A 13,705-nucleotide genomic window follows, 5' to 3' on the forward strand; every position below is an offset into this window, starting at 1 on the left:
ATAGTTTCACTAGAGGAACCTGATAATGTTGTCGATGAAGAAGGGGATGTCTTGGGCATCCCCAAGCTTAGACGCTTGAGTCTTCTTGATATATGCAGGGGTAAACCACCGGGGCATCCCCAAGCTTAGAGCTTTCACTCTCCTTGATCATATTGTATCATCTCCCTCTCTTGATCCTTGAAAACTTCCTCCACACCAAACTCAAAACAACTCATTAGAGGGTTAGTGCACAATTGAAATTTACATGTTCAGAGGTTACATAATCATTCTTAACACTTCTGGACATTGCACAAAACTACTAAAAGTCAATGGAATCGAAAAATCCATCAAGCATAGCAAAACAGGCAATGCGAAATAAAAGGCAGAATCTGTCAAAACAGAACAATTCGTAAAGACGAATTTCTAAGAGGCACCAGACTTGCTCAAATGAAAATGCTTAAATTGAATGAAAGTTGCGTACATATCTGAGGATCACTCACGTAAATTGGCATAATTTTCTGAGTTACCTACAGAGAATTAGGCCCAGATTCGTGACAGCAAAGAAATCTGTTTCTGCGCAGTAATCCAAATCTAGTATGAACCTTACTATCAACGACTTTACTTGGCACAACAATGCACAAAACTAAGATAAGGAGAGGTTGCTACAGTAGTAACAACTTCCAAGACTCAAATATAAAACAAAAATTCAGTAGTAAAATCATGGGTTGTCTCCCATAAGCGCTTTTCTTTAACGCCTTTCAGCTAGGCGCAGAAAGTGTGTATCAAGTATTATCAAGAGACGAAGCATCAACATCATAATTTGTTCTAATGATAGAATTAAAAGGTAACTTCATTCTCGTTCTAGGGAAGTGTTCCATACCTTTCTTGAGAGGAAATTGATATTTAATATTACCTTCCTTCATATCAATGATAGCACCAACAGTTCGAAGAAAAGGTCTTCCCAATATAATGGGACAAGATGCGTTGCATTCAATATCCAAGACAACAAAATCAACGGGGACAAGGTTATTGTTAACGGTAATGCGAACATTATCAACTCTCCCCAAAGGTTTCTTTGTAGAATTATCAGCAAGATTAACATCCAAATAACAATTTTTCAATGGTGGCAAGTCAAGCATATTATAGATTTTCTTAGGCATAACGGAAATACTTGCACCAAGATCACATAAAGCATTACAATCAAAGTCATTGACCTTCATCTTAATGATGGGCTCCCAACCATCCTCTAGCTTCCTACGAATAGAAGTTTCGCGATTTAGTTTCTCTTCTCTAGCTTTTATGAGAGCATTTGTAATATGTTTCATGAAAACCAAATTTATAGCACTAGCATTAGGACTCTTAGCAAGTTTTTGTAAGAACTTTATAACTTCAGAGATGTGGCAATCATCAAAATCCAAACCATTATAATCTAAAGCAATGGGATCACTATCCCCAATGTTGGAAAAAATTTCAGCAGCTTTATCACAGGCAATTTCAGCAGTTTTAGCAGTTTCAGGCAGTTTTTCGTGCTTTGCATTAGAAGTGGAAACATTGCCAACACGAATTATTTTACCATTAATAGTAGGAGGTGCAGCAACATGTGAAGCATTAGCATTACTAGTGGTGGTAATAGTCCAAACTTTAGCTATATTATCTTCTTTAGCATTTTCTTCTTTCTCCCACCTAGCACGCAATTCGGCCATCAATCTTATATTCTCATTAATTCTAACTTGGATGGCAGTTGCTGTAGTAACAATTTTATTATTATGATTTTCATTAGGCATGACTTTCGATTTCAAAAGATCAACATCAGCAGCAAGACTATCGACTTTAGAAGCAAGTATATCAATTTTCCCAAGCTTTTCTTCAACAGATTTGTTAAAAGCAGTTTGTGTACTAATAATTCTTTAAGCATGGCTTCAAGTCCAGGGTGTGTGTTCCTATTATTGTTGTAAGAATTCCCATAAGAATTACCATAGCCGTTGCCATTATTATAAGGATATGGCCTATAGTTGTTACTAGAATTGTTCCGGTAAGCATTGTTGTTGAAATTGTTATTTTTAATGAAGTTTACATCAACATGTTCTTCTTGAGCAACCAATGAAGCTAACGGAACATTATTAGGATCAATATTTGTCCTATCATTCACAAGCATAAACATAATAACATCAATCTTATCACTCAAGGAAGAGGTTTCTTCGACAGAATTTACCTTCTTACCTTGTGGAGCTCTTTTCGTGTGCCATTCAGAGTAATTAATCATCATATTATCAAGAAGCTTTGTTGCTTCGCCAAGAGTGATGGACATAAAGGTACCTCCAGCAGCTGAATCCAATAGGTTCCGCGAAGAAAAAATTCAGTCCTGCATAAAAGGTTTGGATGATCATCCAAGTAGTCAGTCCATGGGTTGGGCAATTTTTAACCAAAGATTTCATTCTTTCCCAAGCTTGTGCAACATGCTCATTATCCAATTGTTTAAAATTCATTATGCTACTCCTCAAAGATATAATTTTAGCAGGGGGATAATATATACCAATAAAAGCATCCTTGCATTTAGTCCATGAATCAATACTATTCTTAGGCAGAGGTAGCAACCAATCTTTAGCTCTTCCTCTTAATGAGAAAGGAAACTATTTTAATTTTATAATATCACCATCTACATCCTTATACTTTTGCATTTCACATAATTCAACAAAATTATTGAGATGGGCAGCAGCATCATCAGAACTAACACTAGAAAATTGCTCTCTCATAACAAGATTCAGTAAAGCAGGTTTAATTTCAAAGAATTCTGCTGTAGTAGCAGGTGGAGCAATAGGTGTGCATAAGAAATCATTATTATTTGTGGTTGTGAAGTCACACAACTTAGTAATTTCAGGAGTACCCATTTTAGCAACAGTAAATAAAGCAAACTAGATAAAGTAAATGCAAGTAACTAATTTTTTTGTGTTTTTGATATAGAAAACAAGACAGCAAATAAAGTAAAACTAGCAACTAATTTTTTTGTATTTTGATTTAGTGCAGCAAACAAAGTACTAAATAAAATAAAGCAAGACAAAGACAAAGTAAAGAGATTGGAATGTGGAGACTCCCCTTGCAGTGTGTCTTGATCTCCCCGGCAACGGCGCCAGAAAGAGCTTGATACGCGTACAGCACGCGTCCGTTGGGAACCCCAAGAGGATGGTGTGATGCGTACAGCGGTAAGTTTTCCCTCAGTAAGAAACCAAGGTTTATCGAACCAATAGGAGCCAAGAAGCACGTTGAAGGTTGATGGCGGCGAGATGTAGTGCGGCGCAACACCAGGGATTCCGGCGCCAACGTGGAACCTGCACAACACAACCAAATTACTTTGCCCCAACGTGACAGTGAGGTTGTCAATCTCACCGGCTTGCTGTAACAAAGGATTAGATGTATAGTGTGGATGATGATTGTTTGCAGAAAACAGTAGAACAAGTATTGCAGTAGATTGTATTCGATTAAAAGAATGGACCGGGGTCCACAGTTCACTAGAGGTGTCTCTCCCATAAGATAAATAGCATGTTGGGTGAACAAATTACAGTTGGGCAATTGACAAATAGAGAGGGCATGACAATGCACATACATGATATGATGAGTATTGTGAGATTTAATTGGGCATTACGACAAAGTACATAGACCGCTATCCAGCATGCATCTATGCCTAAAAAGTCCACCTTCAGGTTATCATCCGAACCCCTTCCAGTATTAAGTTGAAAACAACAGACAATTGCATTAAGTATGGTGCGTAATGTAATCAATAACTACATCCTCGGACATAGCATCAATGTTTTATCCCTAGTGGCAACAACACATCCACAACCTTAGAACTTTCTGTCACTGTCCCAGATTTAATGGAGGCATGAACCCACTATCGAGCATAAATACTCCCTCTTGGAGTTAAGAGTAAAAACTTGGCCAGAGCCTCTACGAATAACGGAGAGCATGCAAGATCATAAACAACACATAGGTAATAGATTGATAATCAACATAGCATAGTATTCTCTATCCATCGGATCCCGACAAACACAACATATAGCATTACAGATAGATGATCTTGATCATGTTAGGCAGCTCACAAGATCCGACAATGAAGCACAATTAGGAGAAGACGACCATCTAGCTACTGCGATGGACCCATAGTCCAGGGGTGAACTACTTACTCATCACTCCGGAGGCGACCATGGCGGTGAAGAGTCCTCCGGGAGATGATTCCCCTCTCCGGCAGGGTGCCGGAGGCGATCTCCTGAATCCCCTGAGATGGGATTGGCGGTGGCGGCGTCTCTGGAAGGTTTTCCGTATCGTGGCTCTCGGTACTGGGGGTTTCGCGACGAAGGCTATAAGTAGGCGGAGGAGATAGGTCAGGGGGCCACACGAGGGCCCCACACAACAGGCCGGCGCGGCCAAGGGCCAGGCCGCGCCGCCCTAGTGTTTGGCCACCTCGTGGCCCCACTTCGTATCATCTTCGGTCTTCTGGAAGCTTCGTGGAAAAATAGGCCCCTGGGTGTTGATTTCGTCCAATTCCGAGAATATTTCCTTACTAGGATTTCTGAAACAAAAAACAGCAGAAAACAGCAACTGGCTCTTCGGCATCTCGTTAATAGGTTAGTGCCGGAAAATGCATAAATATGACATAAAGTATGCATAAAACATGTAGATATCATCAATAATGTGGCATGGAACATAAGAAATTATCGATACGTCGGAGACGTATCACGCGCCGTAGACATGCTAGAACCACTTCCACTTGCAGCAGGTTCGGGCTTCTTGGTGTTAGACACATTGGAGACCGGCTTGCTAGACGAAGAAGGAAATGTTGCGGGACGCGATGACAGCGCTGGCACCATAGAGGGTGGCGCCCTAGATGTAAAGCGCCCAGCTTCGGTAGCACGGCCTTTGATTTGCGACTCTTAAGCTAACGGTGCTTCAGCTTCTCTTGCATGATGTAGCAGCTGATTCATATTAGTGTAACTGTGATGACAAACAATGCCCTTGACATTATACTTCAAACCATGTAGAAAACGTTGCATTGTCATCTCAAGTGACTCACGGACACGGCCACGCTGCATAAGCATCTCCATCTCCATGTAATAAGCATCAACCGTCATAACATCTTGTCTCAATAGGGTCAACTTATCATATATAGATCGCAAATAATTAGTGGGAATGAAACGAGCTTGCATACTTGCCTTCATCTCACGCCAAGTAAGAACTGGCACTTCTCCATCTTATTTTCGAGCACGTGTAATTCCAACGCAATGCATAGCCATCAAATTTTGAGGAAGCAAGCTTAATCTTCCTATCTTCACTATAGTCATGTAGGCGCCACAACTTCTCAATCTTCAGCTCCCAAGTGAGGTATTCTTCAACATCAGGACCTCCTTCAAATTTGGGTATTGAGAACTTTGGCTTACCCAAACCATGGTCTTGCGGTTGTGGCGGGACACGGCGAGCTCCAAGTTCAACAAAGCCACGACCACGGTTACCACGTCCAACACCACGACCAGCAGCAGCAGGTTGTTCTTCATAATCACCATGAACACTGTCCCCTTCTTCATGTTGTTGTTGTTGGGTCAGGTTCTCAACAGCTAACTGCAACGCTTGAATAGAACGCTGAATATTCGTCACTTGTACTTGAATTGTATTGACGGTCTCACTAGTAGTGTCAAGCGTCTTAGTGACTTTCTCAATAGAATCATTAATATTTTGGCCTTGATCGCCGAATTCACGTCGCATCTCATTACAAAGGGCTTCATACTCCCTCCAAGTCATAACATCAGCTCCATCCTTCTTTTTCTGGTTAACAATTTTATGACTCTACTCTTTGTAACACGGCCAACAGAAATTGCAAAGCACCAAAACCCTAATGAGCAGCCTGTCGAGAGGTAAAACTAGTCTCTTTTGGGAAAGTTCCTAGTCACGTATATCGAAAGGCTGTGTCTATGGTTGGGAACAAGCAAACTGTACGCTATGTGGACTCGGAGTAACAAAAACTGACTCTAGATGATAGCGGAAACACAAACCCTGAAAATCTACTAGATGAAATAAAGATACGCAAAAACAACTACGAAAAGCAACTAAAACTCAAAATTAGTGCAATCTAAGGCTATGACAAACCCTAACCCTATCTTTTTTTGGATTTTTCTGGATAGGAAACACTCAGAACTCAACTATGGGGTGGATTGTGGATGGCTTACCGAGGAAACACTGAAATCTGATACCAAGATGATAAGGGGTTGCCCAATCTTCTTAGTAAGCACGGTGGTGATGATGATCACACGATGAACACAACGGGGATAACACGACGAGGAGGTGAAGATAACTTGTATGACACTGACAGAGTCTCTCGATCGATTCCTGTCACCAATGCAACAGTCTCAACCCTGCAAGATATTCACAACTACACACACTTGCGCACGTAGCCGCCGACCACGAAGCGGTAGAGTGCAATCTTCTAATTCCCAATGGAACAACAGATCACACAAAACTTTTAGTAGCAAAACACCAGATCGATGCGAATTGGTGTATAGATTCAATAGAGTTGCAAAACAATCAACTATGAACTACAGTTTATCTTAAACATGGTCTACAGCTATTATGGGGGCGTCCTGGGCACTTATATAGGGGTTCAGGACGACCAGAAGTCAAGAAAATACATTAAAAACTGACCCAGATCGGGATCTGGTCGAGACTGACTCGGACACGGCCGACGTGGGGGCCGGTCGACTGGGCCAGGAATCGGGCTGGAACCGGGCCAGGGACGGGTACCTCAGTACACCCGCCTGGTTGGCACCAGCGCAAGAGCCGGTTGGCGCTGGGCTCACCCGGCGTGAGGTCCGGTTGGACCGGGTGTGTGGCCGGGTAGGCCGGCGTGGCGGCCGATCTGACCGAGCTGTGCGCCGGCTAGGACTTGGTCTGCCTCCCTCGCGCATGCCTCCCTATCCTCCCTCGCGTGTCCATGAGGTATCTTCATGTCCAACAACATGTTCAGCTGCTACTCTCCTCCTCGTGCGATGCTTGCCCTCTCTTCGTACCTGATCATACATAAGTAACAAGACTTAGGCAGTATAAAGTTCTCATCAATCAAAGTATTACTTAAGAACAAGTTCACCTGTTGTTTTAGTAGCTTCGCATGAGCTCTTGTCATAGGTTCAATCCTGACTTCATTGGACTTGAACTTCACAGCAGCATCTTCTTTATCTTGTAATGACGGAGGTAGTGGTTCGGTAGGGATGTCCTCATCAGTTTATATTCCCTTTGGTTGAATTCAAATATATTACGAATTTGCCTATATATGTACGAAGTCGCCTATATATAGTAAATATCTCTAAATTTATCCTAAGTTTCGTATTTCATCTGGTTATTATTTGAATTCACCTATATTTATTCATCCCCTGGGCTCGCCGCTGGGAAAATAGGCCTCCCCAGGCCGAATTTTACATCAATCCGACGCTAAATAGCGCTGGTTTCGGGATTGGGAGCCCAACAACCGGAGATGCTCTAAAGAGGAAGAAAAAAAAGTCTTTGTAGATCATCAATCAACAAAGAAAAAACAGAATACTCGATCGGATCGGGCTACCCCATGAACGCAGCGATTTTAGCGGGTATGGCAGGTACCGGAGTGGTGACTTCAGCACGACGTCACCCGTGTGCTGATCTAGATTCTAAAAATTTGTGAAATATCTAAAATTTGTGAAACATGTCTGAAACTTGTGAAAAATTATTTTCTATTCAAAGTATGGTTCACAAAGTTTCACATATGTTTCTCACGTGTTTCTAAAACTGGTGAAACATTTTCTACTGTTCAAATTTGTTTCAGTTTAGTTAATAGGGGACAAGTAGTCTCACCAATCTCAACGTATAATCTATGGTGGATGGCACTACGACACGTATAATCTATGGTGGATGGCACTACGACACATACTGTTGCCGGTAAAAAGGAGTTTCTGGCTACCCCATCTTCTGGTCTTGAAGTTGGTTGGAGCTTGGTCCTCAAGGACATGTATGGTTCATGCCCTCTTTAGCCCTACCTAATTGCCTAATGTTGGCAAGAATTGGCTTGCTAATTTTTTGGCTAAGAAATTTTCCACCCACACTTGGTTAATTATTTAGCAAAAAATTGTGAGAGGGACAGAACCAAAGTACCCCAAGTGTATGGGCTTTTAATTAGGACAATTGATGGATAATTTTGTTGGGATATGGATGATTTTTTTTGTACTCGTAATGACATTGGGGGCTCCAATTCAACACGTTTAGCTCGATTTTAGCCAGCTTGCGTGTACCGGTTCAGCCGTTTACCATGTTCTATTGGGCTAGGCCCATTTACTGTTTCTCGGATATGCGTACCGGTTCGTGCGGTCACCCTGGTTCTGTCTTAGGCCTTGTTTACTTCTAAGGTATTTATGGGGATGGGAGGAGATTATTTCGTATCCCGAAAAATGCTCACTAGTCCGTTTAGTCTTTAGGTTTTGAACCAAATAATCCAGAGATATCCCCTCCCATCGCCACATTTTTTTGTCTAAATAAAAACTCTCCATTATACTAGTGTATTTTTGGGGAAGGATATTTGAGGGGATTGGGTGAACACCAAATCCCCCCATCCCATACCCATTGGGAAGAAAATACGAGAGAAGTAAACAAAGCCTTATTGGTTCTTACACTCGTTTCGATTCTGTTTTGATCGGGCCCAATTCATTCACAAAAACATTTTGATACTTTTTTGAACTGATGGCAAGCCCCGTTATAAAATAATAATTCAAAACATCATTAAAAAACAAGAGGTCCACATTACACAGATGTAGAAGAGACAGGTTCACAAATACATGGTTCAGGAAATACAGGTAAAAAAAAGGAGGTCCAACACACTATGGTCCAAATTTTTTTGCCCTTGTACATTGGTCACCATTGGTCATACAAAAATAGAAGATGATGTGCATTTTTTGTCCACAAGCTTCTCCTGTTTTACTATGATTATGCCTTATTCTGTGAAATAAAAGTAGAGAACATTAAAAACAAGTAAAAATGTAAAATTAAGGAACATCTACAAATGTTAAAGAACAAAATTTAAGAAGTAATAACCGTACATAGAAGGCGAATAACTTGGTCCAGTACACATGGTAGACCATTGTATTCAAGCTAAAACTTTAATGACATGCCATCGGAGATGGTTCTGCACCATCACCTCAAACTCTATCTTTGCCCGCTCTTAGGTGTCAACCAGGCTGCCATAACAGCAGGGGCGGAGCACGAACTAATACTTCTAGAGTGCTCACCACCCCCAACAGTTTTTCTCTTTCCACTTCTTTTAGCATGATGCTCCACTGAGCAAGAGTGTACGAAACTCTTCGCCATAATACCTAGGTTATTAAAGGAAAATGCTTCTTATCCCTCGGAGGCACGAGCGTTCTCAACCTCCGCATTGACCGCGCGCCACGCGTCCCTCTGGGGCCCACCATCTTCTCTCCATCTAATCTCTTTCGAAAGGGAAAATCGTGCGGAGCTGTTTAGGTGGATGGCCATGGCCGCCTCATGTGAGCTCCCCACGCCGTTCCATAGGTCGCCGCCGTAGTCCGTCGTGCAGGCCACCGCCGTATTCCGTCGTGCAGGCCGCCGCCGTACCCCGTCCTGCAGGTCGCCGCCGGAGCCGTCCCGTCGATGCCGCCAACTCCCGTCTTGCAGATCGCCATTGAAGCATCTCCGCGAACACCAACGGACCTCCATGGTTCACCGCCGGAGCTGCCACACTATACTGGCGGTGCTGCAAATGCAGCCGTCCGAGCTACAAGCGGCGGTGCTGCAATGTCGCGCCACCGGAGAGCTGCAAGTGGCGGTGCTGCAGAGGCACGCCGCCGAAGCTGCAAAGGTGCGCCGTTGGAGCTACAAAGGACCTCCGCCGGAGCTGTAAAGGCGCGCCGCCGGAGCTGCAAAGGGCCTCCGCCGGAGTTGCAAAGGGCCTCCGCCGGAGCTGAAAGGCGCGCCGCCCGAGCTGCAAAGGCGCGCCGCCGGAGCTGCAAAGGGCCTCCGCCGGAGCTGCAAAGGCGCGCCGCCGGAGCTGCAAAGGGCCTCCGCCGGTGCTGCAAAGGCGCGTCGCCGGAGCTGCAGCCGTGTTGCCCTCCGTAGAGCGCCGTCGTGGTGTGCTGCAAGCCCGAGTCAGGCGCCGTCGCGGTGCTGTAAGTACGCCGTCGAGCGCCGGCCGTCGTGCAGCAAGGATGGGCGGCGGTGCTGCGACCGGCATCGGCGGTGCTGCAAAGCCAAGGGCGGTGGTGCTGCGACCAGCGACGGTGCTGCTCACCGGAGCTAACACATCTCCGGCGAGCTCGCCGGACTTCTTTCTTTGTGTGTTCCGGATGGTGGTGCGGCTGGGTGCTGCCTTATCTGTCGGTATGGTGGGGATTTAATTGTTTTTTCTGTGTTGGGTTGAAGATATGCGCGCACATGGGTGGTTCTAGAGGGACACGTGTCAGGCTGAGAAGTCGGAGGCTAGGAGCAAATTAGCCTCCAATGGGTGCCGGGTTAACCTGGCCAAGCAGTTTTTTTGGGAAGCAATGCTAGTACGGATAAAATCGGAAATAAACCGGATGGCTCTAAGCGATCCGATGATTTGTTTGCCATCAGAGTTTGCCATCAGACTCCGATATGTAGTGTTTACCTTATTTCAATCATAACACACTCAAATTAACATTTGAACCTTTATTTTTTTTCTTAAATATCCGTTTCCGTTTCTTTCATCAAGACAGACGGGCCCAACATTTCCTGTCCTAGTACAAAAATTTAAAGAGTAGGTATAGATCTAAGGGTACGAGGTTTACCATTTTTTGCCATTGTTCTGTTGGCTCTCGCGACCCTCCCCCAAACCCTAGCCGCCGCCTCCCTCCCATGGCGCCCCTAGCTACCTCCCCCAACGCCCCCAGGCCCGAGCGCCTCCTCCCTCCTCCTCGCCGTCGGGAGGCTCCACTGGGCAAAGCCTAGTTGGGGACGGCGGCGGCGGGGCGTCCCCCCGGGCGGTGACCCCTGGTTGACGACGGCGGCGCTCTTCCTCGTCCAGATCCAGAAGCGCGGAGCAGCGGGATCCCGGTGGCCGGCGGCTCGACGGCGACAGAGATGAGGGGCTCGACCCCCGCTCTGGGGTGGTGGCCCTGCTGCTGTGGACGGCGGCGTCGGGCTCGCTCGGGCCTAGTCAGCCGAGTCCTCGGCGGCAGCGTGGCGGCGTCTGGCTGCGTCCTGGCACCATGGTGGTGTTGCTGACCGGCCAGGCGACGGCGGCATGCTGGACCTCCACCATCCAGTTCGTCCGGTGGTCGTGGTGGCACGGCGGTCTCACGTGGCCGTGGTGATGCCAGGGGCGGAGCCAGGAAAGAATTTTAGAGGGGGCGAAGATGTGCTAATGTTTTCTAAGTGGGGGCAAATCACTATTTAGCATGGCATATTACAAAGAAAGTGAAAATTGAGTGGGGGCAGCTGCCCCCCTTGGCTTACATGCTGCATCCGCCCCTGGGTGATGCCAGTGGTAGCCAAAACCCCTCTCCTTCTTCGGCGTTCCTCGCTTCTCGGTGGTGGTGGCTCAAGACAACGGCTTTCATCCCCGTTCTCCTTGTCTAGTCTAGCTCTAGCTATCGAGGTCACGGTGTTTGGCCGGGGTGAAAACCCTGCTCGGCGGCGACCGATGCTGGCCACGGCGATGCTTGCGGGCGCCGTTCCCTTCTTGGAGGCGTGTTCATGGCCCTCACCGTGCCTCCCCTCCCCTCGGATGCCCGGGGAAACCGTAAGTCCGGTTCACCGGACTAGGCGGCAGCGGCGCCACGGCGTCGTTATCTTCTTGAAGATGTCGTCTTGGCCATCTTGAGGGAGGCCGATGCAACTTTTGAAGTCTAGGGCTGATGCGTTGTAATACTGGCGTTGGCCACTGCCCGAGGCTTGGGCTCCTGGGGCGCTATGTATGACATGGTGGACGCAGCTTGGTCGAAGTCTTTCTCTAGTCTGTCGGGACCCTGCCTTCTTCTCGCCATCTCTTCTAAGCGCATGGGAGGAGGTACATTGGTCCTGGCAGCCTCGGAGTGGAGGTCGGGCTTCGGCGGTGTCTTGCTTGGTTCGTGACGCGGCCCGGAGGCTTTGTGCTCCTTCTCCTCGCCACTTGTGGTTGGATGTTGGGCAGAGCGGGTCGTTTATCATCGAGTCTGTAGAGGTTGTGTTGTTTTCCGCTCGGCAATGTATCGTGGTGTTGGTGTTGAGTGGTAGCCTTCCTGACGTTGTATCGTGGTGTGTGTGTGTGGAGTTGTAGCCTTCTTGGCGTGGTTTCGGCCATTTTGGCCTTTCTTCTATATGATTGATACACCTTTCAGGGTGTATTCTCGAAAAAGGTATAGATCTAATGAATAGCCATCGAGTTCGTTAACAGGATGACATTAACTTTTTCTAAAAAGATGGCACTCTACCATAAAATGGTTCAATTAGGAACTAAAAAGGCTCAAATCTTGCTCTAATACATCAAGAAGGTCATGTTCTAGCAGAGGAGTCGGTGTCCTTTCATTTCATTAAAAAGCAATTGTGCAGAACCCTTAGGGCAAGGTACATTGGCAAAGTGACAACTAATATTCTTTAATAAGACAAACTAACACCAAAGAACGTATGCAAATACTTCACTAACTAGAGTACACCACCCTTCATAACTTCAGGTCAGGCTCTAACATGAACTCATTATTGACATCTTGGACAGTTCCGCCAGTTATCCACGCCTTAAGCTTATCATCCAAGGTCCACAAAACCCCCGAATAAAATTAAAGGGGAGGATGGTCCATCTCAGGATGCTACGTCGTTTCTCCTCTGGAATTGTCACATCTTCCTTGACTTCACCACTCTCAGTGACGCATGTGTACGGTTTCTCAAGTAGATTCATGAAATGTGAGAAACTTTGTTCTTCATCTGCTTGGCTCTTTTTTCCACATAAAAATTTCCCGTCAAGAGGGTGCAGAATCTCAAAACCTTTGGGGCAAAATGTGCACATAGTATTCAAGTGGCTTTTGCGCGATGATTTTTCTGTCGGTGGAGAAGAAAAGAATGGTGATAAGAAAAAAATAAAACTCAAAGATGTACAAAAAATTACCAATGTCAAAGAAAGCCGGCCACTTACCGATGATGGTGCATGTTTCGACGGTTGGTGTGCCGAAGTGGTGGTCGTAGCGTAGCTCGGCGAAGAAGTGCTTGACGGGATCGTCCTTGTTGCGCCTCCGTTTGCTACTAGTGATCTTGCTCCTGCAAGCCAGGAAGCTGACGTGGACCCAAATATGGCCTCGGAAACCTACGTAGGCAGCCATCAACGGCTTGACAGGCAGAAAGTCTGAACCCTGAGATATTCCAAGTAATACACGTGTGCTTTATGTTAGTAACAACCGATAGTGGTACTAAATAGTATATGATGATTTACTGATGTCAACATGGCGCAGGTGGGGGTATGGTTTTGATCGATGTCTTACCTCGTCTTTGGCGTTGTAGTGGCGGAGAGCGTGGTGGACATGGCAGATGATGGAGGCGTCTCGCTCCCTGTAATTCATCCAAACGCGTTGGTCAGAGAAGTTGAGAATTAATAAGATCATCTTATGAAATATAGATAGCAAATGATACGGATCGGATTGGAGGTCATACTCTTCGGTGCGTTGGTGTGTCGACTGCATGCCGCACCCGCACATCGCTCGTTCCTGTAGAATTTGATCCTCAC

The sequence above is a fragment of the Lolium perenne genome, chromosome 6 (genome assembly GCF_019359855.2).
Source record: "Lolium perenne isolate Kyuss_39 chromosome 6, Kyuss_2.0, whole genome shotgun sequence".
NCBI classification, from domain to species: Eukaryota; Viridiplantae; Streptophyta; class Magnoliopsida; order Poales; family Poaceae; genus Lolium; species Lolium perenne.